This window comes from Mytilus trossulus, chromosome 5 (genome assembly GCF_036588685.1).
Source record: "Mytilus trossulus isolate FHL-02 chromosome 5, PNRI_Mtr1.1.1.hap1, whole genome shotgun sequence".
NCBI classification, from domain to species: domain Eukaryota; kingdom Metazoa; phylum Mollusca; class Bivalvia; order Mytilida; family Mytilidae; genus Mytilus; species Mytilus trossulus.
The window spans coordinates 59200717-59219133 of record NC_086377.1 but is presented as its reverse complement, the minus strand read 5'-3'; the positions used below and the strand labels follow the sequence as shown (position 1 = coordinate 59219133).

General features: G+C 32.2%; 1 protein-coding gene across 3 annotated transcripts in view; it reads left to right on the top strand.

Moving 5' to 3' along the window:
- Positions 1-3482: 3482 nt before the first annotated feature.
- Positions 3483-18417, top strand: part of LOC134718988 (sodium- and chloride-dependent GABA transporter 2-like) — a 62627-nt gene continuing 47692 nt past the window's right edge. For all 3 annotated transcript variants that reach the window (XM_063581878.1, XM_063581879.1, XM_063581877.1), the window contains exons 1-2: positions 3483-3567; positions 16019-16084. The gene's annotated coding sequence lies outside the window, so the exon portion shown is untranslated. The remainder of the gene's footprint in view (positions 3568-16018; positions 16085-18417) is intronic.

The following is an 18417-nucleotide window of genomic DNA, read 5'->3' as shown; positions in this document are numbered from 1 at the left end:
TTGTCTTATCGGGGCCTTTTACAGCTGACTATGCGGTATGGGCTTTGCTCATTGTTGAAGGCTGTACGGTGACCTATAGTTGTTTCTGTTTGTGTCATTTTGGTCTTTTGTGGATAGTTGTCTCATTGGCAATCATACCATATCTTCTTTTTTATATTCATTGAAATTGTAGAAAATGACTTGAATGGAAACTAGCAAATCAGCTATAAAGTAATAATACTTGGTCACAATCAAAAGAATCATTCATACCATATTTTGTTTCAATCCATTAAGCGGTATCGAGAAGAAGACATTTATGTATTTCTCATATGATTCTTTGTTAAACTAAGTCCCCCGTTTGCAGCCATCTTGGTGAATGGATTTGCTACAAAGCAACACCACATGGTCAGCACCTTTAAAGTAACAGTCATGCCATGTTTATTCCATTCAGCGATTTTAAAAGAATACTTTTGAATGTATTTCAAAAAGGTTCCTTAGTTAAACTGAGTTCCCTGCTGACGGCCATCTTGAATAATTGATTGGCTACAAAGAAACAAAACTTGGTCAGCATCCTAATAGGAACATTTTTGTTATTATTTATGTCATTCCATTCAGTTGCTACCTAAAAGAAGACATTATTTATGTATTGTCTATAGGGGCCTATGTTTAACGAAGTCTCCCGCTGGTGGCCATCTTGGATGAAGGATCGCCTACACAATTACAACACTTGGTCAGCACTTCAGTTAGAACAATCATGTCATGTTTTATTTTTTCCATTTAGTTGTTTCTCTAGTATGTAATTCTCATAAGATCCTTTGTTAAACTGAGTACATGTGTACTCCGTTGCAGTCATCTTGGATGATGGATCATCTACAAAGTAACAACAATTGGTCAGCACCTCATAAGGAACATTCATGTTATGTTTGGTTTCATTCCATTCCGAGGTTCTTTAGATGAAGCTCAAAATGAAAAAAATTAAAGACGACGGACGCCAACTGGCAAGTGATGAGAAATGCGGCATCTCAGAAAACAGGAGCGATGAGAGATTGGTCTACAATAACATTAGTTTCCCACAAAAGGGGGCCCGGATCATTATACGTGCACCACACAAAAAGGAAACGAATTCATAATAAGTATATAATATGATGACGAACATATCAGAACGTTGTTGGATCCGCTTTCCTCAGTGACCATAACTCTTTAATAAATGGAGCCGCAAACCGCATAACTGACGGACATGAAAGACATACAAGTGCATTTGATTTATCCAGTATATCCATCTCGATCATCTATATTTTTCTTTTAAATGATAATTCAAGGTTCACTATCACATATATATATATTTGCGCACCATAATCTTATTTTGAATGATAGTTTTCCCGAAATTCCTGGATTCCAATCACAGTCAAGCCGGCTATGTAGATAGAGAAAAAAATATTTACAAGTCTTACATATCTTAATTTAGAAAAAAATTAGTCGATGAAATATTATCGACTTTGACTTTGTCCTTGGTTTTTTTCACGGTAGTATTATTCTGTATTATAAAAAGCTCCGACTGTAATGTTTCATTCGAACCATATGAAATACGAACTTTTGATATAAATACATTTTTTATAAATTATAATCTATATATATAAACTTCTACTCACAAGACTCACAACAAAATCGTGACTGTTACACTTTCGGTAGGAATAAGAAGCTTAAGAATATCGATCTTCCTGAACTGTGTTCTGTGGTGGGAAATTATTGATTTAGTTATTTAAGAAAAAATGATGTAATGAAGTAATAAATAAAATAGTCCAGCTTTAAAGTGTATATTCAAATAGTAGCTGCATATACACTTTTCTATTCCCAACTATCCAACCCTACTTTCAACTGACTTCTGCAAGTATGTATACGCAATTACATGTTTGATAAAGGTAGTTTAAACATCATCATTATTTCAAAAGCAATAAAATTGAGAATGGAAATGGGGAATGTGCCAAAGAGACAACAACCCGACCATAGAAAAAAAAAAACAACAGCAGAAGGTCATCAACAGGTCTTCAATTTAGCGAGAACGCACCCGGAGGCGTCCTTCAGCTGGCCCCTAAAAAAATATATACTAGTTCATTGATAATGAACGCCATACTAATTTCCAAATTGTACACAAGAAACTAAAATTAAAATAATACAAGACTAACAAAGGCCAGAGGCTCCTGACTTGGGACAGGCGCAAAAATGCGACGGGGTTAAACATGTTTGTGAGATCTCAACCCTCCCCCTATACCTCTAGCCAATGTAGAAAAGTAAACGCAAATTCAGCAACAATCTTTTGTCAGTCAGTGGTCTTAGGTCCACGTATTGATTTTCTTTTCTTAAAGAAAGCAAGTTGTTTTTTCTCTGTTGTGAGATTGTGTTGAATAAGACAGTTATTAAAAAACGTATGTATTTACAGTCGTGTGTTAATTAATCAATACTAATATAACAAAGATTTTAGGAGGGGAGAGGGATGTAATCGAAAAAAAGTAATATGTCGAAGAACAGACTATGGTTCATACGTTGATAATTCGGTCCAGAGAAAAAGTAAGATAAAACATTTGGAGTTTTTTTTTAAACTTGAGAAACAGGTCAACGAGTGGTATAGACAGCTTTTAACACTAATGTCACTAATGTTTAGGGTTTTTTCCTCAAATTACAAAAAAAAATCTTGATTCGTAGGCTACAGAAAATAAATTAAAACATGTAAAATGAAAATAACATTTCAATACAGTGCACCCGTGTCCGGTCACGTTATTTCAAGTCTTGGTTGCAAAACTTCTTCGTCGAAGGAGAGAGAGAAAAAAAGTAAATAAATGTATGAAAATGTTCAATTTTCAACTGATTTTTACAGTTCGTTCTTTATATGTTGGATTCTTACACCATGATCCCATGGTAGGGTTAGGATCCCGATTACATGTTTAACCCCACCACATTCTGTATACGGGTGCCTGTGAAAAGACCGTGAGTAGCCTATACTTCAGTGGTTGTTTTTTGTTGCTGTGTATCATAGTTATATTCTAAACGTCTAATTTTAGTTCCCCTATTCAGCTTTTATTTCCGACAGTTATTCTGAATTCTTAAAAGGCGATTCAATTATTCTCAAATATCTATTTGTCATAAGTGGGGCGAGTTGGCAGACTTTATTTCAGCGGGATTTTAATCCTTTTCATAAGTGGGGCAAGTTATTAAACCTAGTTTCAATGGGATTTCACCCTTTTCATAAGTGGTGCTAGTTGGTAAAAAGGGGCGGTTATGTGTGGGGCGATTTGCCAGTGGGGCGATTTGTCATGGATTCCTGTATTTTGTTGGACATTTTTTCCATTATTTTTCTTTGTCCTTAACAAAGACTGAAAACAACATAGGGAATCTTATCCTCAATTTTTTTTTTCACTTTTTTTCTCAGTAGAAATGATAGTACATTTAGTAAGTCCTAAGTTTGTTATAATAGTGTCGGAGTGTGATTTAGGCCGAGATTGTTTTAGGCCGACTTGACAACAACCGGAAGTAGCTTTAACCAATTAAAATTATAATTTTGGATTGTAGGGAAAGTTTGTAATTTGCCAAATAGTAAGTAAATACGTAACATAATAGCTTTGTATGAAAACATATCAGATGGTAGGATTTTGATTGGAAATCTATACTTTTGACATCAACATTAGAATTTTAATGTCAGCAAGTTTAGAAGGCCTCCATTTTTCGAAGTCTGAACCACGATCGATTATATTTGTATTTGTAAACAAAGCAGCATTTTAATATAAGAAAAACCAGTCTTTGCTCTCTTAAATTATATACGATATACAATTCATTCCAATTACTTACTTTCAGTGTTAATTTCTCAAAAGAGCAGGTAAACATGAAAATTAAACATATCAACAGGTTCAAAATTATTTCTGCTACATCACATACAGGAGGTTGAAATCCTATCAATGAGGGTCGAGTTGACATATTTATAGACCCTCATTGATAGGATTTCAACCTCCTGTGGCTACATCTAGGAAAACGAAATGATGTGAAAATAATATTGGTTAGGGGCATATTTTTTTGAAAGAGGTGGAAATAGTATAAAAGTATGTGACTATGCATGTTTCTTAGCAACTGCTCTGTTTAAAATGATGTGTTCCCGTATTTTTCACACTATTTTTTATATACATACATTGTACCTCCATTATGAAAATCTGCCTCCTATCCATTAATACACCTTATCGCTGACCCAGCTGCTTGAACTTTTCACTCATACAACAATCACTTTTTCATTGTGGCGTCAGATATTTTGCTTTATGACGTCAAAATGTTATGGGAACCTGTGTGATAGTCCTAGTCTAAATAATTATGAATTAATGACATCTTGATTTTGTTATTTTTTTGCTTTGATGTCTTATAGAATCCACAAAAATTGATAATACAATGATAAGCTAAGGGGCAAGCCTCTGTCATGTCTGTGAGCTGGATTTTCTCACTGTGTTGGAGACTCTGAAACATAGTATTTTAGGAATAATGGTCTTCAAAATTGAATAGTAAAGACATGTACATTTGTACATATATAGGACCCCACATCCAGATCCTTATACATATTATTGTACAAAAAAATGTACATATATATATACATGTATATGAAATATATGACAATATAATTTACATGTACATTTTGTACATGTACATTGTTTGTATATGAATATATGACAATATGATATACATGTACTAGTTATTAAATATTTATGCATCTCAAAACATGTATCTTGTGATTGACACATTTATCTAATTTAAACATTGAATATTTAAAATAATTAATCAACGCCACATAATTGATAACAAATGCATGTACATAAGTGCCATTAACAGACAGGTTTGATTTGAATTCTAAATTATTTTGTTATTTTATTAATATTTTACATGAATACATTATATACTGTTACATATATATCCCAGGTTATAGAGAAAGGAAGATGTGGTATAATGAGTGCCAATGAGACAACGTTTTTGTATTCATAAAGGTCCAAGTTTTTCAAGAGAATATTTATTTGTCACTAACTATAGGTGTATGCCAATATAAACATGATAAAGGGTAAATGTGTTCATTGTAACAATGGAAAAGAGTGATTGCCAATGATACAACTACATTGTATCTGTTAGATAGCAAGGAATTAATTTATGTGCACTGTAGGGCCTTTAAATATGAGCAAAACCAATATTGTACCATAAGATTAGTTGCCTTTGAACTGAAGTATCCTATTCTGGGGCCCAGTTGGCGCAGTACTGAAGAGCAACTGCTTGACCACAGCTAAAATTTGATAATTTATACTAAAATTGTCATGATTGTGCATGTTGTGGTAGATTATCATGATTATACTAAGTCAGACTTTTTGATTATGAGGATGTAAATTTACGTCATTATAAGTTCATTTGATACATTTGTAACTATGAAATCTCTGTTAGTATGTTTAGCATTTAGGGATCTTAATTGGTATTATTTCTGTATTGGGACTAGTAATTATAAGATAGAATTGTTACATACATGTACATTTTGTATCTGTATACTAGGGTTGAATAATGTGAATAAGAACACAGGGATGACTGCACTTAAATTGAAGCAGTCATAATCATCAGTGCCGTATCCAGGGGGATTTTATTATTTTTGGTCCAGGGGTTGGAACCCACCTTTTTTTGACGGTCAATGCATTTGAATGGGGACATATTGTTTGAACCACCCAATTTAAAATGGCTGGAATCACCCCTGATCATGATATATAATAAATTTGTCTTGAGTTCCAAAATGCAGTTATGCATTTTTTCTAAAATCAAATACAATGTATTATAGGTTCAATGTTGTATACATTTGTACATGTACATGCATTACAAAAAATTTGGAAAAAACTTTTAACTGCATGTAAATTAAAATTACTCTATTAGTGTAATAGCTGTTAAAATAGGTACATTTTGTACATGTTTATAGCTGAATCTGTCATTTAATGACCTTTAGTGAACCCCAGTTGTAAAGCTGGTTCCTCATTTACATAATTATCTTAATTTTATCTATGAATCTATTTAATGTAGCCCAGGATAGCCTTATAATTACTAAATATGGAAACATAATGAATAAAGGACAGATTATAGATAACATGGATAACATGCAGACGAAAAGAAATAATATTAATTACCCATGTAGTCCTGCAAGCTTAATTTACTCCGAAAATCAATTTGAAAAGATCATTTTAACAAATTCCTTGACCCAGTACTTTTTATTTAATTTTCTATAAAGTTAGTTTTGAAATTTGTAAATGTACATGTATATATATACATTATACTACTCGTCTAAACATCAACCCAACAATGTTAGATCTGTAAATTTGCTTTCGCAAATTTTTGGTTCTTCCTTCACCGGGATTCCAACCTATGCTATTGTGATATCGTGACACCAAATCGCCTGCACTGCAGCCGTCCCGCTAGACCACACGACCACCTGGGCTCTCAAAAAAAGAGCTTTCGGTGGCTATATGTTAACTTTCCACGTCAGTTTTAATCTAGCGGCGTACTACAGTACATGATATATAAGGCATGAAGATGTTATTGTTACAGATCAGCTAAATTATCTATAGTAAAGGATCCTACAAATTAATGTAAGATACAGTATACATTATACTTGATATATATGGGAAAAGGACACTTAGATTATTCACTTCAACAATTTTTTTTACATATGGGCAGGAATTCGCTAATGCTCCTTTAGTGTGACATTGTAAGAAAAAAATAAAATTCATTATAAGCTTCTAAATTTTTTCCAAATTATTGCTACAAATGGTGTCCTTCTATTTGTAACCAAAAAAATCATTTTTAAACTTGCGTCAGTTTGGAACCAAAGCAAATAATGAATTTGGAGCATGTAACATGGACACTTTTTCCAAATTGAGATTAATGATTCCTTAACTTATTCAACATTCAATATCATATATATTGATCACAAAACATTGTCTATCATCAAAACTCTAAAATGTATATTTTCATTTCTTTCAGAAATTTTGTGAAAACAAGTTTCTTCTACTTTTCTGTCAATGTTACATGCAATGTTTAAGAGAAAAAATACAGTAAGAATCATTTTCTTTCTGAACATGTAAAGGCTCTTTTTCATTGTGTTACCCTCACATTAAAAAATTGTATTTATATTTTTGCAATTATCTCATTTTTGTCATAAAATAGTGACTTAAATGTTGCATGTAACGTGGACACAAAAAATATGAATAATGAACCATGCCAGAATTGACCTTAAAAGATATAAAAAGCCTCCAAACAACCATCTGAATGTAAATTAAACAATAATACTGCCACATTTCTCATATATGATATTATTTAAATAGTGGTTAATACCAAAACCATTCACCTAAATTTCAGACAGCAGACATATTTTTTAACTATACCAGAAGTTATGCTTGTTCATGGTGGTACACTATGGAAGGCTAAATTAAAAGATATTCAAATGTCAAAATAACCAGAAAAATAAAATTAAGACCAAAGATAGATCAATTGATGAAGGAGTCATCCAAAATTTCCACAACATGAAACATTTTTATATCAGTAAGTAAGCAACCGTTTTTTTTTATGCACAGGGATGAGATTGATAAGAAGACAACCACACAATGCAACCATCAGCATCCACAAGTTTCTCACTCTATAACTAATACTGACAAAGTAAGGGTACAAAATGATTACATGTATCCCTCATTCATGTGACACAGTTACACTTAAAACTAATAGTATGAAAAACCAAGACAAAACATGGACAAATCTACGAGAGGTTGATACAGCTGCATTTATTGAGAATCTTATTTTCAATCGTTTACATAACTTCTATAAAGAACAATTTGGGTTTCATCTTTGAGGTTGTTGTCTGATAGACATATTACCCCATATCTCGTTTTATTTCTGCTGGTTAATCTTACATTTATGATAACTTTTTAAGGTTTAAACAATAATTTTATTTCAAACATTCAAAACAAGTTTCTTGTTTCTTGTTTTCTGTCTCCAACATCTTCAACTATCTATCTGAAAAAAGAAAAAAACAAAACAACAATTAATCTACCCTCAAACAGAACCAAAATCCATGCATAGATTATAAAATTTACAATAATGTAGAAACTCTCAAATATCTTGTTTCGATTTTTCAATGCCATTTCATCTTGAAAACTTGTTACCTAAACTACAGGAAGCCACAATTTAAAGAGCCCCATAATGACCAGTGTAAAACAATTCAGAAGAGAAAACCAACACCCACTAGACCATAGTCCTGTTTTCAACTTTATTTGGCCTTCTTTTACTTTTTTGTTTCATTGGCGTCACTGAAGAGTCTTTTGTAAACGAAAAGCGTTTCTGGCCTACAAAATTCCAATTCTGGTATCCATGATGAGTTTATTATTATTATTTTGAAATCAGAAGGAGCCTGAACCTCTTATAATGCAAAAGATATTCTGGAATGTCAATTATTGGCATAACAATTTAAAAAAAAATGTTACAAATTGAATTTCTTATGATTTCTATAATGAGCATCAGTAAATACACATGATACATGTGTTGACTGGTGATTGAAAAGGGATAAATAAACAAGATTTTGAAATAATTATCTTCTACACTGCTGTAGAATAGTTAAATTGGAGATCACTAGTATGTCTGCATGCACAGTCACCATCATCTGGTTTTCTGACACAGAAAAACACTACTATCTGACTGGCTGAAAGGACCGTCACCACCTGACTCACTAATAGGGACCTTATCAGACTGGCTTACACAGACATCATAATCTGCCAGGCTGATAGGGTTATCACCATCCGACAGGCTGAAAGGGATATCACCATCTGACTGGCTGACAGGGACATCACCATCTGACTGGCTGACAGGGACATCACCATCTGATTGGCTGACAGGAACATCACCATATGACTGACTGGCAGGAACATCACCAACTGACTGACTAATATGAACATCACCATCTGCCAGGTTGACTAGGACATCACCATCTGTTGGCTGACAGGGATATTACCCTCTGACTTGCTTACAAGAACATCACAGACAGACTGACTGACAGGAACATCACCAACTAACTGATTGACTGATATGTACATCACCATCTTCCAGGCTGACAGGGACATCACCATCTGTCTGGCTGCCAGGGACATCACCATCTGACTGGTTGTCAGGGACAGTATCTTTTTGCAGCATCTTCCTGAGAGTTTTCTTCATCACATTTATTGCTGATCATCTTTTTCTTTCTTTGGTTTATATTGTCTGTAGATTTTTTTTATTAAAAAAAGCATGTAAATTTTCAAGACCGACACCAATTTTGTTGTCAATGAAGAAAATACACTTCTATAAAGAATATTTATATTTAGAAATAAAGATGAAGTTTGATGGTGGTAAAACAAGTTAAATTATCAATAATCTCTTTATAGAGTAAAGGAGTTAGTAAATGTTATCAGTTCTGTTCATGCGTGTAACATTGACAGAAAAGTAAAAGGTTGTATGTCAATGTTACATACATGAAGACCAGAAGATATAAGTGGTGTGCTTAATAGTCAACTTTGGAGAAATAATATAATTGCTGCCCAGTAATATCTAATTAATCATTTAGGTTATAAAATGTTATATAAATGTCTGACTTTAAGGAAGTAATACCTTTGCATGTAACATAAAATAATCTTGACACAAAATATTGTTGTCAATGTTACTAACTAGTGTTACAAGACAAATTAAACAGGAAAACATGAAAACGCTTTAATTTTGTAAAATAAAAATAAGATAATAGCTCCATATGGCAGTAAGTTTTGTTTACGCATGTAACACTGGCCTGAACATGTAAAAGTCTAAATAATAGACTCTGTCAATGTTACATACACAATTTCTTAATGAAAAAAAAGTTTAATTTGGGTTTACTTTATACATTATTTTTTAAAATAAGTATCATAATAATAACTTTGAATATTAAAAATTAGATTAACTGTTGATTTTAACACAGTAAAATCTTCTCATGTAACACAAAAAAGACCTGATACAAAAATCGTAGTCCATGTTACTCATAAAGTTATCATAGGAGCATCAAAGAAATTGTGTGATGACAATATTTCAGATGTTAGTCATTTATAAACTCAGATAAACTCATTTTAAAGCTCATAACAGAGGTTTTGAAATCAATGCTTTTAAAACATTATAATTCTGGGTTATGTATGTAACATTGACAGGAACACCAACAAATGATGAGGAAAAATTGCTGGTCAATCAGGAAAAAAATAAACACAAATAATTAAAACTCATTTATTTCTTTAATATCATTTAATGAAGCAAATTTAAATTTCAACAAGATTTTATTGATTGAATAATTGTATGCACATTTATTAGGTTGTAGCATGTAACCTGGACGCAGAAGATGTGTCAATGTTACATGCCTTTAAACAATAAGAATTACAAGTAAATATTGTAAAGTCTAGAAATCAAGAAAGATCAACAACTTCTCTGTTTAGAATTCAGCATAAATTTACATTTGATTTAATATTATGCACTGGCCAATTATGCTTTAAGTGTAATAAAGTAATATTGTTTTTATTCTGGTGTCAATGTTACATTTTATGTTTTCAAATTAAGTGGCCAGTTATCTTTATAATGCTGAGAATGAATACAAGTACTAGTTAATCAAATTGGCAATTAATCTGTGGTATTTCATGTAATAAATTAGATTGATAAGGCAAACCGTACAAAAAAAAGCTTTTGCATGTATCATAGACACCTTTCCTTGGTAAATATTTTCGTGTCAATGTTATGTACAGAAATCTCTCCAGCAATAAAATGGATATCGTAAGGGTCAAACCTGTTTAAATACAAGATAAACTTATATTTTTTGACAAAATTGCAAAGCAAGTCACACATCATTATCAAAGAACCTAATTTACACAGAAAGTGCATGTAACACTTCATTGTGAGGTAAAATTAACCTGGTCCCACTCGCTTATCATCTGCTTGATCACTGGTAGATGCCAAGTGTGAAAGATGGCAAAGCCACATTTTAATGTAATTGTCAGTGGGTTGAAATGTGAAAAAAATAATTATGGTAATGCTTACTATAAAAAGTATGCAACTGTTATAAAAAGATGAGTATTATTGGGCAGTATTGACACGAAAATGAAATAAATTTTCTTACCTTCTATATTTTTCAAACTTCAGTTGATTGATAAAAATCATGAAATCCAAATTGTACCCATTGTTGACAGCTTTCAAAATTTGCCATGCTGGACCAATAACTTGTTTCCAAAGCTAATCAGCTAATGAAAAGGTGCATGTAACATTTGTTGACCCGAAAAGTTACATGCACTTGTCCATTTTCAAACGTATTTTATTTGCAGCAATAATCGGATTCTGTACAAAATGGGGTTTCTAAATGATAGACCGATCATTTTGCAGTTGATTTTCAACTATTATAGTAGAACAATTCTTCAGGCATATTCTAAATATGGCTAGGGGTTTTGCCACTGCAGAAATGTCACACTTTTTGTCTACAGTTTTCAACTGCCAGCACTTAACAAGTGCTGATTTTTTGTTGATTTTTTCAATTGGATCCAATTTTTTTGCATTTGGCAATAAAGACTAACCCACTTTGATATTTAAACAATGTTTATTCTCCAAATTTGCATGATTTCTTTATTTTTTAATTGGATAAACACTATTGACCCTAAAATTTCACTAGCGAATTCCTGCCCATATTTCTTGATGCGTCCCATTTATCCCATTTGCAGGATTATCTGATTTAACTATATATATTTATTTACATGTTTATCTGCAGGGATTTTATTATCTTTGATATATAGACTTGTACATTTTTTGTACTTTCATGCTTACAGAATTATATTTTAAGTTATATGGTTCGCTACCAACCCCCTACGGATCCAACGAGGGTTAGTAAAATCCATAGGGGGTGAGGCCAGAGGCTGAGTCCCCTATGAATTTTATTCACCCTTTATGGATCCGTAGGGGGTCAGTAGTTAACCGTATAACGAATTTATCGTATGCTGGACTTTTTCTGAGGCGTTTTGTTGAAAAATAAACAATGAAACACAACAACATTAATAGATGACGTCGCCATTAACGCGTCATGAACCCCATATGAAACTTACTAACCCCATAGGGTCTCATAGGGGGTCACCACGTGACAGCGTTTAACTAATCACAACTTGATAATTCATCTGTGGTCCGATAAATAAATATAACTTTCTCTATTTTATCAGTTGATTTTGTAAGTACTTGCATTTCCTATCAGGATTTCCTAGACATACACAGAAGTCACCCAAAAGGAAGCTACATTTGTATTGTTACTTTCATTATAACCTAAGGTGATTGGCCTTAATTCTAAATTCTGAAGTTAAAATCATCTCTTTGAAAGTTTTTCGTACATCATTTTAAGTTAACTTAGATGACTTTGCCATTTGATGACAGGAAACCCATGCTTTGGGGATTCCGTATATCGTCAGATTATCGGAATTCCAATGGGGACTAACTGTGCACCACTTATTGCGGACCTCTTTTTGTATTGTTACGAGTTACAATTTATGACAAAAATAAGCAAAGACCCATCAAAACAACATCTGATAAACAAATTTAATAATACTTTTAGATATTTGGATGATATTTTGGCTCTCAATAATGACGACTTCAGTATGTATATTAATGAAATTTATCCTGGTGAACTCACTTTAAATAAAGCTAATACTAACAATGACCACTGCCCTTTCCTCGATCTTGATATCTTTATCACTAACGGAAAGCTGAATACTAAAATTTATGATAAAAGGGATGATTTTTCATTTCCTATCGTTAATTATCCGTTTTTAGATGGTGACGTTCCCTTGTCACCATCTTACGGTGTTTATATATCTCAACTTGTACGATTCGCTCGTGTATGTAACAATGTTTTAGATTTTAACGAGAGAAATTTATGTATTACTGAAAAATTATTACACCAGGGTTTTCGATATCACAAACTAGTCAAAACATTTACTAAATTTTATCATCGGTATAAAGACATCATTCGTAAATATAGCTCAACATGCAGACTTTTTATACGTTCAGGTATTTCACATCCAATTTTTTATGGAAATATTCTTTATAAAGCACAAAGGTGTCAGTATTCACCTCATAAACTTACAAAACCTTTGAATAGACTTATTAAGAAGGGATATAATTACGATACTGTTGTCAAGTCATTAAAGATTGCATATTTTGGCGTTAATATTGAGTCACTGATAAGGTCTTTGCGTCGGAACTAAACACATTTATTCTAAAAACAGTTGTTGGCATGACACGGGTTATGTTCTTCTCATATATGTTATGATGGTATGATACTAAACCCCTTACGGGAAGGATTGTGCCTGATGTTCATATGATGAAATCATAATCTTTCAGTCAGTTTAATTGAAGTCTGGAGCTGGCATGTCAGTTAACTGCTAGTAGTCTGTTGTTATTTATGTATTATTGTCATTTTGTTTATTTTCTTTGGTTACATCTTCTGACATCAGACTCGGACTTCTCTTGAACTGAATTTTAATGTGCGTATTGTTATGCTTTTACTTTTCTACACTGGTTAGAGGTATAGGGGGAGGGTTGAGATCTCACAAACATGTTTAACCCCGCCGCATTTTTGCGCCTGTCCCAAGTCAGGAGCCTCTGGCCTTTGTTAGTCTTGTATTATTTAAATTTTAGTTTCTTGTGTACAATTTGGAAATTAGTATGGCGTTCATTATCACTGAACTAGTATATATTTGTTTAGGGGCCAGCTGAAGGACGCCTCCGGGTGCGGGAATTTCTCGCTACATTGAAGACCTGTTGGTGACCTTCTGCTGTTGTGTTTTTTTATTTTGGTCGGGTTGTTGTCTCTTTGACACATTCCCCATTTCCATTCTCAATTTTATTTAGTATCATCCTTACTGCCACACCCTTCATATGTACATATAAATCTTTCCTATTTTACCTGAACCTTGTGTCAATGTTTTATTTTTAAATTTCATTATTAAATGTTCATGTACATTGGAATTGTGTTGGAATTGTACGTATTTCAATGAGATGGCTAGTAAACTCCTTATTGGGGAGCCACAACTTAATTTTTAGAGGGGGGGGGGGGCTAGGATGAAAAATTTTGTTCTGCATTTATTTGAGTTGTAATCTCTGTCCTGCTGGTTTTTTTTAAATTTCATTTTAGCCACCCCATAAAAATCTGAATGATAGCTCCATTAACTGGGAATATTATTTTGCTGTCCCCCTTTTTTGTTCATTCGCCGTAAATGTATTAATTTTTTTGTGTTCCTCAAGGGACCTCTTGTTGTAGTAATTATGCAGGCTCATGTTCCATTGTATCAATAGATGAATAATTATGCATCAGTATAATTTAGAAATGACCCATGTTAAATTACTGAGAAATCAGTACATTTTTTCAAGTAAGTCTAATGATTTATTATTCTCAAAGGTTACATATATATACAATGTATGTATCCAAAACTACATTGACATTTAGCAGGGGCATAAGGAAAATTGTGGAATTGCATTATGGATAATTGTATGAAAGTTGCTCTGACAGTTATTAGAGAAGGGATTAAAAACTGTACTTAATAATAACTATGTAAAAAGAACATATATATATATTTCAATTTAAAATTGACGGTACGGATTAACTAAATGGTATTATTTCTTTAACTTTTTGGGTTTAGCGCAAAACATTTACCAATCTGCTTTTTGGGCTCATGATTGGTGGCAGATTTATCATTAGGCCAAATATCAGGGATGATTCCAATATATAGTTTAGGGCCGCAATTCCTTCAGCGGCCCCAAAAAATTGTGTGAAAATAAATTCCCAATTCAGAAAAAAAAATCAAAACTCGATCATTCATGATGAAATAGAATATATCTACAGGTGAAACTTGATACAATTCCCATTTTTACAGGAAAATAATATTATTTCATCATAGATTTTATGCGGAAAAAATTCCCAATTGGATTACAATTCCCAATTTTGATGGTCAAGGGACCCATTTGAAACCAACTGGAGTCATCTCTGAATATTGTATCACTTAATTAACTATAAGTTTGTCAACACAAAAGTTGTGATATTGAACCTTGCTGCAGATGGGCCATACTGCAATATTGATGGATTAGTCTAGAATGTTTAGATTTCCTACTGACAATGACTGAAGGGTGGGAGTTTTCCATTACCAATAACATGATATTTTGATTGCATGTAAAGGAATGATATATTGTGATATTTGAGTAGAATCATATTACATGATACATGTACATGTATGCATTTAAATGTGTATACATGTACATATTTATATAACAATATTAAAGTGCAACCCCCTCTGTGATTTTTAAGCTTGAAACTTTATATGTTTCATGTTTTTAACAGCTGTTTACTTTGATTTTTGTGGAAGTTTGTGTGCAAGACATTTGACATACATGTACATGTTGTCTGCTCTTTCACTTTGGTGGGGTTGTTGTCTCTTTGACAAATTCCTCATTTTCAATTTCAATTTTGCTGTACTGTCAATAAGCTACCGAACCTTTACAATTATCTACATGTAAAAGAAAATCAATACAATTTAGATACAAAAATATATAATTTTAATTTAAGAAATGGAAATTCCCTCTATGACATAGAAAACAACTGAACAATGCAGACTTTGCATTAATGACCGACTTAAGCTTCCATAACTGGAGCATAAGCACTTATTATACCTTTATGCATAAAACTGAAAAGGTTCTAGAAATATAATACACCAGATTCTTTCCTAACTGGAGCATATATTGTACCTACATAAAACTTCGAAGATTTTGCATTAAAGACCTACTTTAAAGCTTTCATAACTGGAGCATAAACAATTAATATTATACCTCTATAATAAAACTGAAAAGGTTTCCAGGAATTATAAGATAAATGTTTTCTTTCATAAACTATACTAATGAAAAAATATTGATTTACAATTCTTTATTGATTCTCTTCCAGGTTTTACAGCATGCCATTGTAATTTGTGTCACATTCAGCAGCAGCAGCAGACACAGGGACAGAAAGGTTTGTTGTCATTGGTTATTAATTATTTTTGCTGTCTGCTTCTAATTTGAAATGGAGAAATCATTAAATGATACTTGTTTTGAATGTTTACGTTTAATTTTTAATGGAGAAAAATGGATAAATATTTTAGCATGTTAAATGAAGGGTGTATATTTTATATTATATATGCAAAGTTTACGTGTATAATAATGATCTATTTGTCTGATAGATAAACATGTATGTAGATGTTTATGTAAAGGTACATAAGACTTTAAATAGCAAGGTAATTATATGATGGTGATGCTTTCCATAGTTTTAAGAGGAGAGTTAAGCGTAAATGCTTGCTACAATTCCCTTTCTTTTATTTATTTATTACTAGTATATACATTACATATGTTTACTGAAAACTACCAGTATACTAAAAGCCCTCAGCAGGTCAATATGATGGGGATTGGGGGTTGGGGAGGGGGGGCAAGGGGGCTCCAGTCATGCTTTAGTGGTTCCCTCCATAATCAACCATTTTTTTCCCCTGAAAAGGGGGCTCTGTCTATGCTATTACATGTTGTAACAGAATTACAGGGTTCTGTGGGGTGATAGAAGTATAAAAAAACCCACCCAAAATTGCAGGATAAATAGTATTTATTGTACATTACTGAATGTGCATTTAGCTCTCCATGCCCATGATATTAACTTTATCACTGATCGTTGATCAAACACATATTCAGTAATATACCAGTTCACTATATTAACATGTAGAGGGGGTAACTTCCTATTATTGGGTATACAGGGATGTGCCAAAAATATGGGTCATAATTTTGCGAGATTTTATATAAAAATGACCCTCCTTTTAAATGACATCCTATATTAAAATGCATTTATGTTTGATAACTGTATATTGATTTGGGGTACATATCATATATAAATATGCTATTGCGAATCTTACATTATTAATGGTCAATCATTATATTAAATTAACCCCGGAAATATATATATATAGGTCATTCTTTCTTAAATATTTATATAACTATAGGTACTGAATTTCAGTGAATGTTATATTAAAATGGGTACGTTTTTTGAGGCAAAAATGGCACACCCCTACCAATAAAATATCGAAGTGATTGAAGTTAAGGAGGTTTTATTTCCTACAATGACTCTTAAACTTTTCTCTGGGGATTTCTTCACTCTAAGGGTGTATTAAAATCTCAAATACTAATCCTTGATTGATTCCTTTACTCTGAGGAGGTATTAAATTGAAACTGAGGAAGTCAAAAGTTAAAACCTCCCACACTGACCCTCAACTGATCACTTTTAATATACCTTTAGGAAGTATTAAAATCTCCCATGGTGACCCTCATATGATTCCTTTACTCCAAGGATGTATCAAAATCTTGAATGATTTCTTTATAGTGCTTTAACTTCCCTAAACACAGCTGTTATACAAGAATGGAAGTAGACTTAAGTTATATCATTAGAATGACATTTTGATTACAAAGTTACCACTTACTTATGGATTGAGGAAAATAATGACCAGTAATTGATATCATTACACTGGTCAATCTGACAAAGGCATTGACCATTCAGCTTTTGTGGGAGTCTGGGTTTTTGCTTAGGACACATAAAATTGTTGCAATTTTATTGGAAAGAATTAGTTATTTTTAATGATATTTAATACAGGAATAAGATTTTTGGAATTAATGTTTATTTTGGTATTTTCAATAGAAATATATGGAGTAGAACTTCCTTTATTATTCTTTTTCCAAGAAATGTACAAAAATTTAAAAAAAAATCTATACGAAAAAGTCAGTTATGAATAGTGTTTGTTAGAACTTTGCTTCTGAACTTTGATTTATTTTGTACACCAAATGGAATTATTGATAGAGAAACATTAATATTTGTGCAATTGAAATTAATGTACATGTATATACAAATTAAAACTTAAAATTTATCATGTAATTTCATAAAGGTTCTTACTTATAGTCTAAGAAGTCAAATTAAAACATTCCTTGTATTTCTTTTAACCTTAAAAACATACCCCAATTTGTAATTTGTATTTTTGGAAAAACAAAAGAGTGTATATATATATACTAAAGAATAATAATTGAAATTGACAACAACACTTCAAAAGATCTGCAATTTTATTATCTATGTCTACATGTTTCGCCTGCAAGGCAGGCTTCATCAGGACAATTTTTATACAGAAATTGAGCCCCTGAAGTACTCAAAGTGGTGCATTGAATTTGACGTCATCATGGTGAGAGAAACAATGAAAAGTGAAAGTAGCAATACAGAGTTATAAATAGATAAGATAAATATAGAAAATTAAAGTTAGTATACAATGTAACTTGAGTTCGTTT